Source organism: Theobroma umbraticum, unplaced genomic scaffold, assembly GCF_002168275.2.
Source record: "Theobroma umbraticum cultivar Fairchild unplaced genomic scaffold, ASM216827v3 scaffold_20.0, whole genome shotgun sequence".
Taxonomy (NCBI): Eukaryota; Viridiplantae; Streptophyta; class Magnoliopsida; order Malvales; family Malvaceae; genus Theobroma; species Theobroma umbraticum.
This window is the reverse complement of record NW_018397266.1, coordinates 1,421,089-1,433,361: the sequence shown is the minus strand read 5'-3', so window position 1 is coordinate 1,433,361 and position 12,273 is coordinate 1,421,089. Positions and strand designations below refer to the sequence as shown.

At 34.7% G+C, this 12,273-nt stretch overlaps 1 long non-coding RNA gene across 1 annotated transcript; it reads right to left on the bottom strand.

Annotated features, from left to right (window-relative positions):
- Positions 1–5,376: 5,376 nt before the first annotated feature.
- On the bottom strand, positions 5,377–11,994 carry LOC110423264 (uncharacterized). Its single transcript, XR_002445812.2, has 4 exons — positions 11,683–11,994; positions 11,299–11,381; positions 6,095–6,277; positions 5,377–6,002 (listed from the first exon to the last, which is right to left on the bottom strand). It is a non-coding gene; the product is annotated as an uncharacterized LOC110423264 (long non-coding RNA).
- Positions 11,995–12,273: the final 279 nt, after the last annotated feature.

The window sequence follows — 12,273 nt, the reverse complement described above, 5'->3', positions numbered from 1 at the left end:
TAACAATCGTGGACTAGAATAAATAGTATAATCATATTTTGAACTGCTTGATGAGAAGAACAATAGTAAACGAATTCTGGTGGTTAGCATGCGACCAAGTCAAGATGAAACTTTCATTTTATGTTTTGCTTTTAAACATGAATTTGGTGTCCTTCTCTCTTATTAATTCTTGTTTATGTGAGCAAACCTTTTCACCTTTCCCCCTTTTTTATATTTTTTTCCTTTATTATCACTTATCTAAACGTCAATAATTGAGTTAGTTCTCATGTTGGTAGGACCTTGGTTAGGCAAAACAAATAAAGAAATACAATCTTTCCCTAAATTTAGAAAGGTGTTCAAAAGGGGCTCGCCCATAAGGTTTTTGAGTCTTACCTTAACTCCCAGGGCCGCCACGAGAAGGTTTGGCCGTTTGCATCAAAGAGAATGACTTCGCCTGTGCACTGCTTGTCCTGTCCTTTAGGCATTTTCTTGAGCTTTATTATGAATTTTGCGTGATCAGCTTTTCCTCTTTAACAATCTTGCAGTTACGATGAATAAAAATAATTTTATATTTGATATATTATTAATGTATATATAATTAATAAAAAATAACCCTTTTCATAAGTCCAATTCAAAAATACCGTTCATTATAATTTTAATTGTTTTTACCTAATTTTTGGCATAATTTAACAATAATACCCTTTAAACAATTTCAGACAAATTAAATGATTCTGGTTTCTTTACTCCGCTATCCAAATAAAAATTTCAAAATTAAATCTCAATTTTTCTCTTTTGCCAAATACTGCTTATCTCACCATCCAACTTTCTCTTGCATCTCAAAGTGCAAAGATGTCATCAAAGTATGTGTTTTGGGTTTTGGGTTTATTGATTTTTATTTATAGAACCCGAAAGTTGAGGGGTTAAAATTGATTAAATATATCTATAAATTAAAACACTGTATAATTTTGGTAACTTAAACCTGGCTACGAGTAGGTAAATCAATCAGTTATTAGGCATTCATCACTAGTTGTGCGAGACTGATTTTTAGGTATTACGTGACTTAGACATTGCAAGACTGCCTTTTAGGCATTGCGTGATTTAATTATTAGGTTTCTGGTTTTTAGGCATCGCATGACTTAGGCATTATGTGATTAATTTTTAAGCATTACGTGACTAGTTTTTAGATATTGCATGACTCGGTTTTAGGCACTACATGACTGAAGCATTACATGATTGGGTTGTAAGTATTGCGTGACTGGATTTTAGGCATTACGTGACTTAAGCGTTACGAGTTTACCTTTTAAGCATTGCGTAACTTAATCATTGCAAGTGGTTTTTAGGTATTGCGTGAAACATGTTTGATAAATTAATTGTGATAATTATTTTCTGTTAAATTTTAACGACGCGCCAAATGTGAAGCTTATGCTTACATATGGTGGTCATTGGGTCGATGACACTTACAAGGGTGATAAGGTACGAGTGAAGGGTGTTGGAAGTGATTTGTCGTTTTCAAACCTGATGAAGTTGGTTAAAGAGATTGTTGGGGTAAACTCATAGAATCACAAAATCGAGCTCAATGCATTGCTCAATTATGCTGCAGGGTTTCACACCCAGTTATCAAGGCTGATGAAAATTTAGCAAGTATTCTGCGAAATGAGAGAGGAGTTGTCGTGTTTGTGACCGTTAAGGAACGACATACAAATGTTATGCCACATGAACAAGCTATCCAATATAGTAATCACCTAAATCAGATTTATACTACTTCACACATATGACACCATCTAATCCCTAACTAACAACAATGGTAATCACCATTGACGTATGCATATGAGTTTGAGCAGCGTGGTACACACACAAGGTGTTTGCAAATGCTATTTGCACAATTTCGATCATAATGTGCATCGAACCAAATACTTCGTTTTAGCTAATGCAACCATCGCCCGAGACTATAATGGGGCCATTATCATTCTTAGACAACACTGTGACGACTGTGAGTGATGATGAAGCATCTTATTAGATGCGTGATGATTATGCAGAAGATAACACTGTTGATTAGAATGATGACAATTATTTTAACGGGCATGATGATTGTTTAAATGAGGACAGGGGTAACGACAACGACATTTCGAATTGCAATCATGTGGATGACGGTACAAAACATACTACAACTGTTGTCTTAGAAGATGTTCAATGCAATGACGCCATTTACAATAACCCTATCGCTGGTGACAACAAGATTCATTCGCCTGATGACAGTGATCAAGAAAATGTAAATGTAGGGTAATCTTGTCGATGGATTATTCTAGGTGCAGATATGATCTCCTTCTAAACAATTGCTACCAAGGAGTCTGAATCAACCGATGACAGTGTTTCCCTTTAAGGCTGAATTGAAACAAGCTTCGAATATGTTGGCACTAAAAGAACATTTTAAGATTAGAGTTAAAAAGTCATGTTACGTTCATTTTGAGGTTGCTTGTAAGGACAAGGCATGCTTGTTAACTGTGTGTGCAACAAAGTTACCTGATGGAGATTATTAACAAGTTCACATGTTCCACAAGGTACACACATGTACTATTGATGGTTTGCAAGCTACCAAATAGCGAGCACGAGGTTAATTAGTGAACTTATGTCCCCCAAGCTATAAGGAAATAATGTAACACCATTGAGACCTAAGAAAATAATGAAAGAGATCAATCACAAATGGGGATTGTAATGCTTGTATGATAAGGCTCGACAAGTGAAACACTATACAAAATCTTATTTTCGATTCTTCGGATAAGTCATTCCAACTCCTACCTTCGTATTTCTATATGTTAGAATGTGAAAATCTCTGTATAATTGTAGCTGTGGCTACTGATCGGTCATAACAATTCAAATATTGTTTCTGGGTATATAAGGCATGTATTTGGAGGTTCAGGGTTGTAATGTGATCGTAATTGCTATTAATGCCACAAATCTTAAAGATAAATTCAAAAGTATTTTGTTTTTAACTGTCTGCAAAGACACGAATGAGTAGATATATCCCGTTGCATTTGACATTAGCCACGTTAAGGATCAAAGTCATGGTCATGGTTTCTTACCTAATTGCATTATGCAATTAGTTGTTCTAAAAAATACAATGTCCATTTTTGATTAGCATATTGGCATTAAGAATGTAATTGAAAAAGTGTACCATGAGCACACCACGATCTATGCGATTACCATTTAGAAAAAAAATGTAAAAAAACATATTCAAGTGCGAAAACATTGCAATGATTTTCACCCTTGCAGCCAACTGCTACAGGGTAGCCAATTTCAATAGACATATGAAGTAGCTGAAACAAATTTGCAAAGATGTTTACGACCATCTTATGAAATTACACCTTGAGAGATGGGCACGTGCACAGTCACTGATAAGGTGCTAGAAACTCATGACATACAACATTGTAGAATGTATTAACTCGTGTATGAGTCAGGAAAGAAAACTACCAATTAATGTCTTGATTGAGTGCATTAGAGGCATATTTCAACGATGGTTCCATGAATAACACAAGGAGGCCTTCAATTTGACCTCGCCTCTTAACCATTATACTATCGATTTGTTGAACACACGATTCAATGAAGCATGTCACTTTTTTACACAAACAACTGATGGAGCGAAGTTCCAAGTTATTGGCAAGAGTAAGGACAGAAAAGTAAACTTATCCACCAAGACATGTTCATATGGGGAGTTTCATACCAAGTTACTCTTTTACAGCCATGCCATGGCAACAATAAGGTATGAATATCCAAGTTTCTTATTTGCTTTGTAATGAATTAAACTTTTACATGGTTCATCAACTGTGAGTTAATTGTCTTTACAGTAAGTGCAAGCGTGCAGTCATTGAATTCTACTCAAACTATTTCAAAACTCGATCTTGGGTGGAGGATTATGCTATTCCCATTTTCCCAATTAGGCATCCTAATGATTGGGAAATTCCCCCTGATGTGAAACAAATTGTTGTTTTGTCACCACCTTGATTAGGTCAAGTAGGAAAACCTAGGAGGAAAGGGATTCCATCGACTGAGGAAAGTAGTAGACGATGGAGATGTTCACAATGCAAGAGACACAGTCATAATAGAAAAAATTACCCAACACCATTTGCAGTTCCATTGACAAATTCGGCACCATTTTCTAGTCAATTAACGCTTTAACGATGACAATGACCGAAAGCATGTTCAACTTGTAGACAACCAAGGCACACACGCAATTACTATCCAATGTGAATGACAAATTTTGAGAATGTATGGGGTTTCGTAGACGAAGATAATGGCTCCTTGGAATGAAGTGTATGACATATATCATGATTTGTATGCTGATTAATTAATGAAGCCAAAATACTCTTGTTATGATATTTTGATTGTTGTTTATGAACCTGATGTTTATCCTAGTTTGTATGGTCTATTGCCATTGACAGATTAAACGTGTAACATCATTGTTAATTACTTTTCAATACATATTTGTCAATTAGTTTTCTTATGTCTCATTAATGCTTAATATGATCAATGAACATGCATTCTGATATTATAAAACTCTTCGCCAGCATGATATTGCCAAGTGACATGACCTTGCGATTGATAGAAGCATAAGGTAATTAACTCCCAAACTAGAAAAGAAAATGGGGGAAAAAAAGAGAAAGCTTGCTATTGTATATTTCCCTTATTTTCAAGAAAAATCTTACTCTTTTGTTTCTTAAGGAAGCTAGCCTTTGATAGAAATTGATTAATTTTAAAATAGAGGATAAGAATGTTGGTAGGAGGAATACCATTATAAGTTTTTTTCAAATTGCTTCACTTAATATGGGAAGAAATTGCCAATTTCTCAATTTCTTTTTTATGGTTTTACCTATAATGTTGATGATTCAAGTAGACAAACATTTAATTTTGGTGTTGAAAAGCCTTAAATTGCAAGTAAGTCATGTTTAATATAATGCAATGCCGGATGTAAGCCTTAAATTGCAAGTAAATCATGTTTAATATAATGTAATGCCGGATGTGGGGTCACCTAATGCCTAAAAACCAGTCACGTAATACTTAAAAATTAATCATGCAATACCTAATAACCAGTCATGTAATGCTGAAAAAATGATCACGTAATACTTAAAAACTAGTCATGTAATGGAATGCTGGATGTGGGGTCACGCTATGCCTAATAATGTCTTAAAAACAGTCACGCAATGCCTAATATCTAGTCACATAATGCCTAATATCCAATCATGCAATACCCTATCAACCAGTCATGCCATGCCCATATGCTATACTCATGTTTAATTCTGGACTGTAAATTATGTAACCTATCTATAAAAGATATGATTTTCACAATTGTAAAGCTATACATAATTCAAAAGTTTATAATTCAATGGTTTGGAGCAATAATAAACAAAGTTACTTTACAAACTTAAGTTTGCATCAAACAAATAAACAAGGTTGCTTTGCATTTCACAATGAATCTATCTAATAAACAAAGGTATTAGCAAACATCTTTAATGTATATCTTTCCTCAGCCCTTTAATAACGCCCTTCCTTAGCATCATGTCACGCATATTTATCAGCCACTTCATTGTAGTGATTACCAATCCCCACAACTGTTGTTGTCTTCTTGTTCCGAGGTTGAACTATTTAATTGCCAACTCATCCGTGTCCAAGGTCGTTTTCTACAATGTAATCTGTCAAAGTACTCAAACTAGTGGCATATAACAAAAATCAGCGTAGTTAAAGGATGCATCTGATCCACATGCAATGGGAACTTAATTGCATCCAAACGAGCATATGAGGAGTTCACCAACGTTATACTTCTATTGACCAAGTTGATATGCATTATAATCCAATGGTCACTAAAATGGCATGGCACCAAGATTGAGTTGACCTCATTCCATGACTTCCCCCTAGAGAACTGTCACCTTTAACATAATCAAGCAGAACTTTAGGAATAACCACCTTCTTTGGCTTGAACTTCAGATCAAAGGGTTTAGAGTCCACTTCACGACACATGGCATGCAAAATACCTTATCAATTAAGTTACGTTTAATAGTCAAACACCATGAACTAAACCCTTAAAAAATATTTTAATAATTAAAACTCATTATAATATACTTACATAGAAAAGCATGTCAATGATACATATGTTCCATTTGTGTAATAGGGAATGATGTTCACGACTACACTTACACATGACGTTGATGCATGCGTCAATGTGTTAGTTGTTCATCCATTCATCCTGTTTCTCTAATTGCTTGAAAATTCAGGGGCTTCTTGCCCTTTGATGCTTATCGTGTTAACTCTGCACATATAAAATACTAGTGTCAAAAGGTCACTAGATTCAATTATTTCGAACGATAATGCCTAATATTGTGTAATGCTTTCATTTTACCTAGCGTGCTCGTTATTCTTAAATCACTTGTATTTTTCCTTCAACATGTCTTTCTCTTTGTGTTGGACTAATAAAGGGCTAACGTAAGGGCTCCTCAGGTATTTACTAGCCATGCTTATCCGTGCATCTTCAACTAAAGGTGGAGGTGGGGCTTCAAGAGGAGATGTGCTTTAGACATGATGTGGGGCTTTAAGCAGAGATGTGCTTTAGGCATGATGTGGGGCTTTAAGCAGAGATGTGCTATGAGCAGGATATGGGGCCTCTAGAGGATTTGTGCTTTGAGTAAGAAAAGGTGTACTTTGAACATGATGTGAGGCCGCAAAAGAAGGTGTGCTTTGAGTTAGAAAGACATACAAGCCTAATTAGGACTACTTAGCATCTATATGTGAATCCAAACTAGTTGGCACATCACCACTTGTATGCAAATCCAAACCAGTTGGCTCATCACCACCCGTCCTCAAATCCAAACCAGTTGGCTCATCACCACCCGTCCTCAAATCCATACTAGTTGGTTCATCACCATCAACCCTGTGGGTGTCACCATTTTTGTTACACGCACCATGGTGTTGACCAATAGACCCACCTTACATAGTGATAGAAATGAAACACATTAAAACATCAAACTCATCCTAAATGTTATATGTTGAAAAAGAAAAAAGCTAGAAGCTCATATCTCAAAATGGTCGAGAAACTGATGTATAAGTTAATTCTTCAGCCCCTACATCTCTCATTGGATCTTTCATTGGATTTCCAACTACATTGATTGAATCTCTCGCTAGATCTCCAATTGCATTGGCTATAGGTCCTTCTTCCATTGCTTCTTCAACCGTTTCAACTTACATTTTATGACTATATGCATATGCGGCTGTAGTATAGTATATGTCTGATCATCATACAAGGATTAAGCAACAAGAGCCTTAAGAGCAATAAGAAGGGCATTGACCTCCTTGTCCATAATGCACCTCCATTTAATGACTCTTGTAACATTTTTCTTCTTGTGCGTGATGATCTTTTGCGTTTGTTCTAAACCGAATGCTGCTTGAACCTCCAACTACCATAATGCAACCTACTGATGCCCTTGGGATAAGCGGACATCAATGTTGACCCAATATACCTCTAAGTTCTCCTCCGCGCTTAGCTCCATATTAGGTACTAAACACAATTCTACTGCATTAATGGTGGCATAGAAATCCAATCCTTCAACAGATCTAAAACGCTCTTCCAAATGATCATATTTTCGTATTGCTCTCGAAGCTGCCTTTAACTTTTCTTATTCTTTGGGGTCATCCAAATCAGGCACAGAAATTGGTTCATGAGGGTTTGCACCAGAAGTTGGCATAACGTTTCCTTGGGTTAGCATATATCTTACATGTGGTTGCATTTTAGGGAATCGGTAAGTTTTTATTAGTGGTTTGGCATTTGTTAAGTTTGTTAAGCAACATGCACTTAGGGTGGAGTGAATCTTGAGGCATATAAAGGCTCCCTTTTATCTTTATGTTGGAATTGAGAACCATTTTGAATAAAAGATCCTTCAACAACTCCTCTTCCTTTAATAGAAGCCATCATTTCCATTAATCTTGTCAATTTTTCCATCATCTCCTCTTGAGTTTTCTTGACTTTATCTATTTGGCTTAATTATTCGTTTTCCATGATTCTGACCTTATCCCACGATTGAGTATTGTATGAATGACAAATAGGTTACCTCGAGATTTTCAATGGTTAACATGTGTTTGTGCCATATAATGTAAATTTGGTAATTGCATTTTTATGAATATGTATGCATGTTTATGCATTTTGATGAATGTAAGAATGAATATGCTTCAAGGTATTTATCACATAACAAATATTGGTAACAAAAAATTCCTCAATTAACCTTGAAAGGCTTGTTTATTACATCCATTTCATATAGTCTACATGAAATGACCAACTTGTTGATATTGATCATATGCCTCATCTAAGAAGCTAAGCATATGACAACTATATGTTTCTGTTGGAATGATCTCCTTTATGAGGATTTTTGCCTTATCTTCCATTTCTCTTGTTGTGAAAAAAACCTTGGTGATTTGTTTTGTAACATACTCCATTAAGGCTTGTTTCTTGGAAAGTTCTTACTTGACCAGATCATACTCATTTTGAAGTGTTCGTACAATCCATTCAAATTGATCACATCCTCCTCTAAGTACATGGTTTACTCTTTGTTGGATGTATAGTTTATGGCCCAAACTATTGGTAGAAGGTTGGAGAGCCTCATTTTGTTCTTCAACCATTTGACATTTTGCTTGCAATTGCTCAACCTCTCTTTGTAACAAATTAAGTTTAGTAGTTACTAATTCAAAAATGACTCTTGAGCCATCAGACATTTCTTTCCAAACCTTTTTCTCCGTATGCAATTTTATGATTTTCTTTCTCGTTCATCAACTTCACCCATTAGCTTTTCCACTTTTCTTGAGTTCTTTAGTTTCCTGCTTCAATCTATTTCCTTCAATTTCAAGTTGAAATTTAGTGATAGGGGCATTTTGAAGTTCCACATTATTTGGGTAGTTAGAGCTATATTCAAAAGGATACACAATGTCTTTAATTCTCTGTGTCTGCCATATTGAATATTCTAATGTAATATTATCAGTGAATCTTTTTGAATTTACTCTATGAGTTTGCTTCCATGCCTTAGTAATCTCTTCAACCTTTTTCCCTATCCCTGGTTTGCCGTAAGAAAACTCAATTCGGTCAAGCTTATGAGTCATTAGAACAAATTGCTCAAATCCAACCTCTCTAAGTACCATAAGTGGAGCATAACTAATTGCCACCCATAATCCTAGAAGAGGAACTGACATCTTATTCCCATAACTACATAACATGGATTGAAGTGCCATCCATGGTGCTTTTCATACCACCTACTATCTTGTGAGGCTTCATAGTCTTAAGATCCATGTTTGTTTAGATTTCTACTCAAGCCATTCACTTTTATAAAACTCTCTAATGGCAACACTGGTAGAAAGGAATGGTGCTCAAAACTTACTTTTTTTCACACTCAAAGCGACTTTTAATCCATATGTTCAATTGTTGTGCACATCTAGTCAAACATCCTTTTCCGTTTAGTGATCTAAAGGTTTTCTCTAAAATTGCTAGTGATGGGTTGAACTTGTTTTCAACTAGCTTAAAAAAGTCTACCATCGATATCTCAATATGCCCCAAAACTTTTGGAAACACAACCATCCCATGGCAACAAAAAAAAAGTTAATCAATAGTTATAATATATGAATGCAAATAAAGTAACCAGAAGACATGGACATCTTTTAAACCCCATAAAGTAGTGAATTTAATCAAAAAAATTTGGATATCAAAAGTGTAATAATGATTTACAAACAAAACAAATATAATTTGACAATAAAACAAAGTATGAAACATATATATCTAAAAAAGGAAAAGAATTAAATTTAAAAACTCTATACAGTTTCCCTATAAGACACAATAATCAACTCCAAACACAATCTTATGCGAAAGTTAACCTCACTGGGATAATCAGTTGATTGATCCAAGTTTTCAGCAAAAGATAAATGACAAAGAAATCAATAAAAAAATGCATGAAGAATAAGAAGGTAGAAAATTAACATAATATGAGAAACATAAGAAATAAACAAAATTTACACTAAAGACCAAAATACCAATAATAGAGGTGCAAAAAAAACACTACTCATTTGCTATAGAATATTGTAATAACCACAATGAAAATAACAAACTAACATTTAGCCCAAACCCTATCTAATACATTTTAATGTACCCTCTTTAATCCTTTGTCTAATCAAATTTCTCTAAACACGAGTAGAGAAAGAAAAATAAAAAGAACCTATAAATAATAGCAAGGCAAATTTGTTTGTCTTTTTAAGACAAATTTAATCAGAAAGTAAGTCAAAAATTTCACAAAGATAAATTCTCCATCTTTCAAATAACTTCAAACAAAAGACAACTTTACATAGTTATTCTAGCTAATTCTTTCCTCATTTTCTATATATATCAAACAAAAACCACAAAAGCATATAGACCCTGTAGATGCTGAATTAAAACAATTTTTGGATTCATAAAAAAATTTGCAAATTGTACATACATTCACCTTCTCGCAAACTGGAACCCAAACAAAGCAGATAAGCAAAGCTATTCTGGTTCTTATTTTCTTTAGAAACTCAAACACAATAGTTTTGCGGTTTTGTTACAAGGTCAGTCCATTGTGTACAATGTTTAGACTTTAGATGGTGCTGTACTTAGTACTTTAAAGTAATGAAATAGCCTTGTTTGCCATATTTGTCTCTAAGGATGTTTCTGCTGTAAAAGGTAGCAAAGCCTAGCCTAGCTAGAAGAAGCTCATTAATTCCTGCACAGAGCTTGACACCATGCGTACCACTTGACACCTGGGATTCAGATGGAGATAGAATGTTGCTAAAAGAGGAATTGATCTTCCCTTTTTGCACCAATGTCTAATTACCTGATCCTATGGATGTAATCTTGTTTTCCTTTGCTTTGCTTCAATGTGAATTACATCATGGTTTGATTTAGTCGGTTTACAACTTACTTAACAAAATAGCAAATTGCTTTCTTTTATACATATCAACTATTCAAACCAGGCCCTAATTGATTGTCTTAAACACATTTGTTAAATGAAAAATAGAACAATATATACGAAATGGTTAAAGCCATCAATAATTCATCTAAATTCGAACACAAAGAGAAAAAAAATAGATAAATCTCAATAACAGGTAAAACAGATACACAATATATTAGTCCATTGAATTAAGGAAAGATAAACCTTTTTAAACAAAAACCAATAAAACCCAGATGAGAAATGAATCTTAAAATTAAATAAAAGATACAAATCCATGAACCTATATTGAAAATACATCAAAAATATAAAATTAACAAAAATGAAAAAATGGGTTTACCTCCAAAAAAGGATTTTAGAAACTTTTGTGGAAATGTCAAGCACCTGAAAGCTGAGAAGTCGTGTCCATCCCAAGCTGATGACCTGAACACACAAGGTAAGCAAATTAAAGGACGATAAGGAAAGAAAGGGTTGTCTTTTGTTTCCCTAGTTTGTGCCTATCTTTTGTTTTTCAGTCTTCCAAGTTTCTGGTGTGCTTTTTTTTCCAGATATAGAAAGACTTGGAGAGTTAAGGGAAAAGGAATGAAACCAAAACTGGGGAAAAAAACAAGCAAGATTGAAAAACACGAGGAACTTTAAGAAACGCAAAAGTTAGGGAGCAAAGACGATAGCAAGTTGATAATGGACATGGAAAAGACAGTGCCGAATAATCCAAACACAACACCTATTCGAGCCATACACGTGAGCAGCTGGTTCCAAAATCTCGATGACCCAAAACGCTCTCACGTCAATCTAGAAACAGAGGGATGTAAGGAAAGCAAACATTCACCCATACAGGCATGCATAAGAAGATGACCCAAGGGAATTCTAAAAGCATCGGGCATGTGGCCTGCCTAAGCATACCCTACGCCAAAACACACAACCTATTCCATCGGGCATGCGGTTCGCCCACCAAACACATGACAACTCTCCTCCTCTAGCCTCCACGTGGCAAATTTTGGGAGCCCTATTGCAATTTCACAATTCCCTTCCCGAAGCCTTCACGCTGCCAATTCTGGGAACCCAGTTGCGGCTTTCTTTTTATAACGTTATAGATATTAGGCAAATTAATAAGAAAAAGTTATAATTTTAAAAATTGTCAATTTTTTTTAAATTATTGAATATGTTAGATGAATAAATAAGAAAAAGTTATGAGCTGAGCAATTAGCATTATTTTTTTTCCAAAATAAAATATTACCGTTTTTGCTTATTAATTACATAAACTTGTTATTTAGTGACTGAAAATGCAAGGTACTGAATACTACGTCTCCCTACT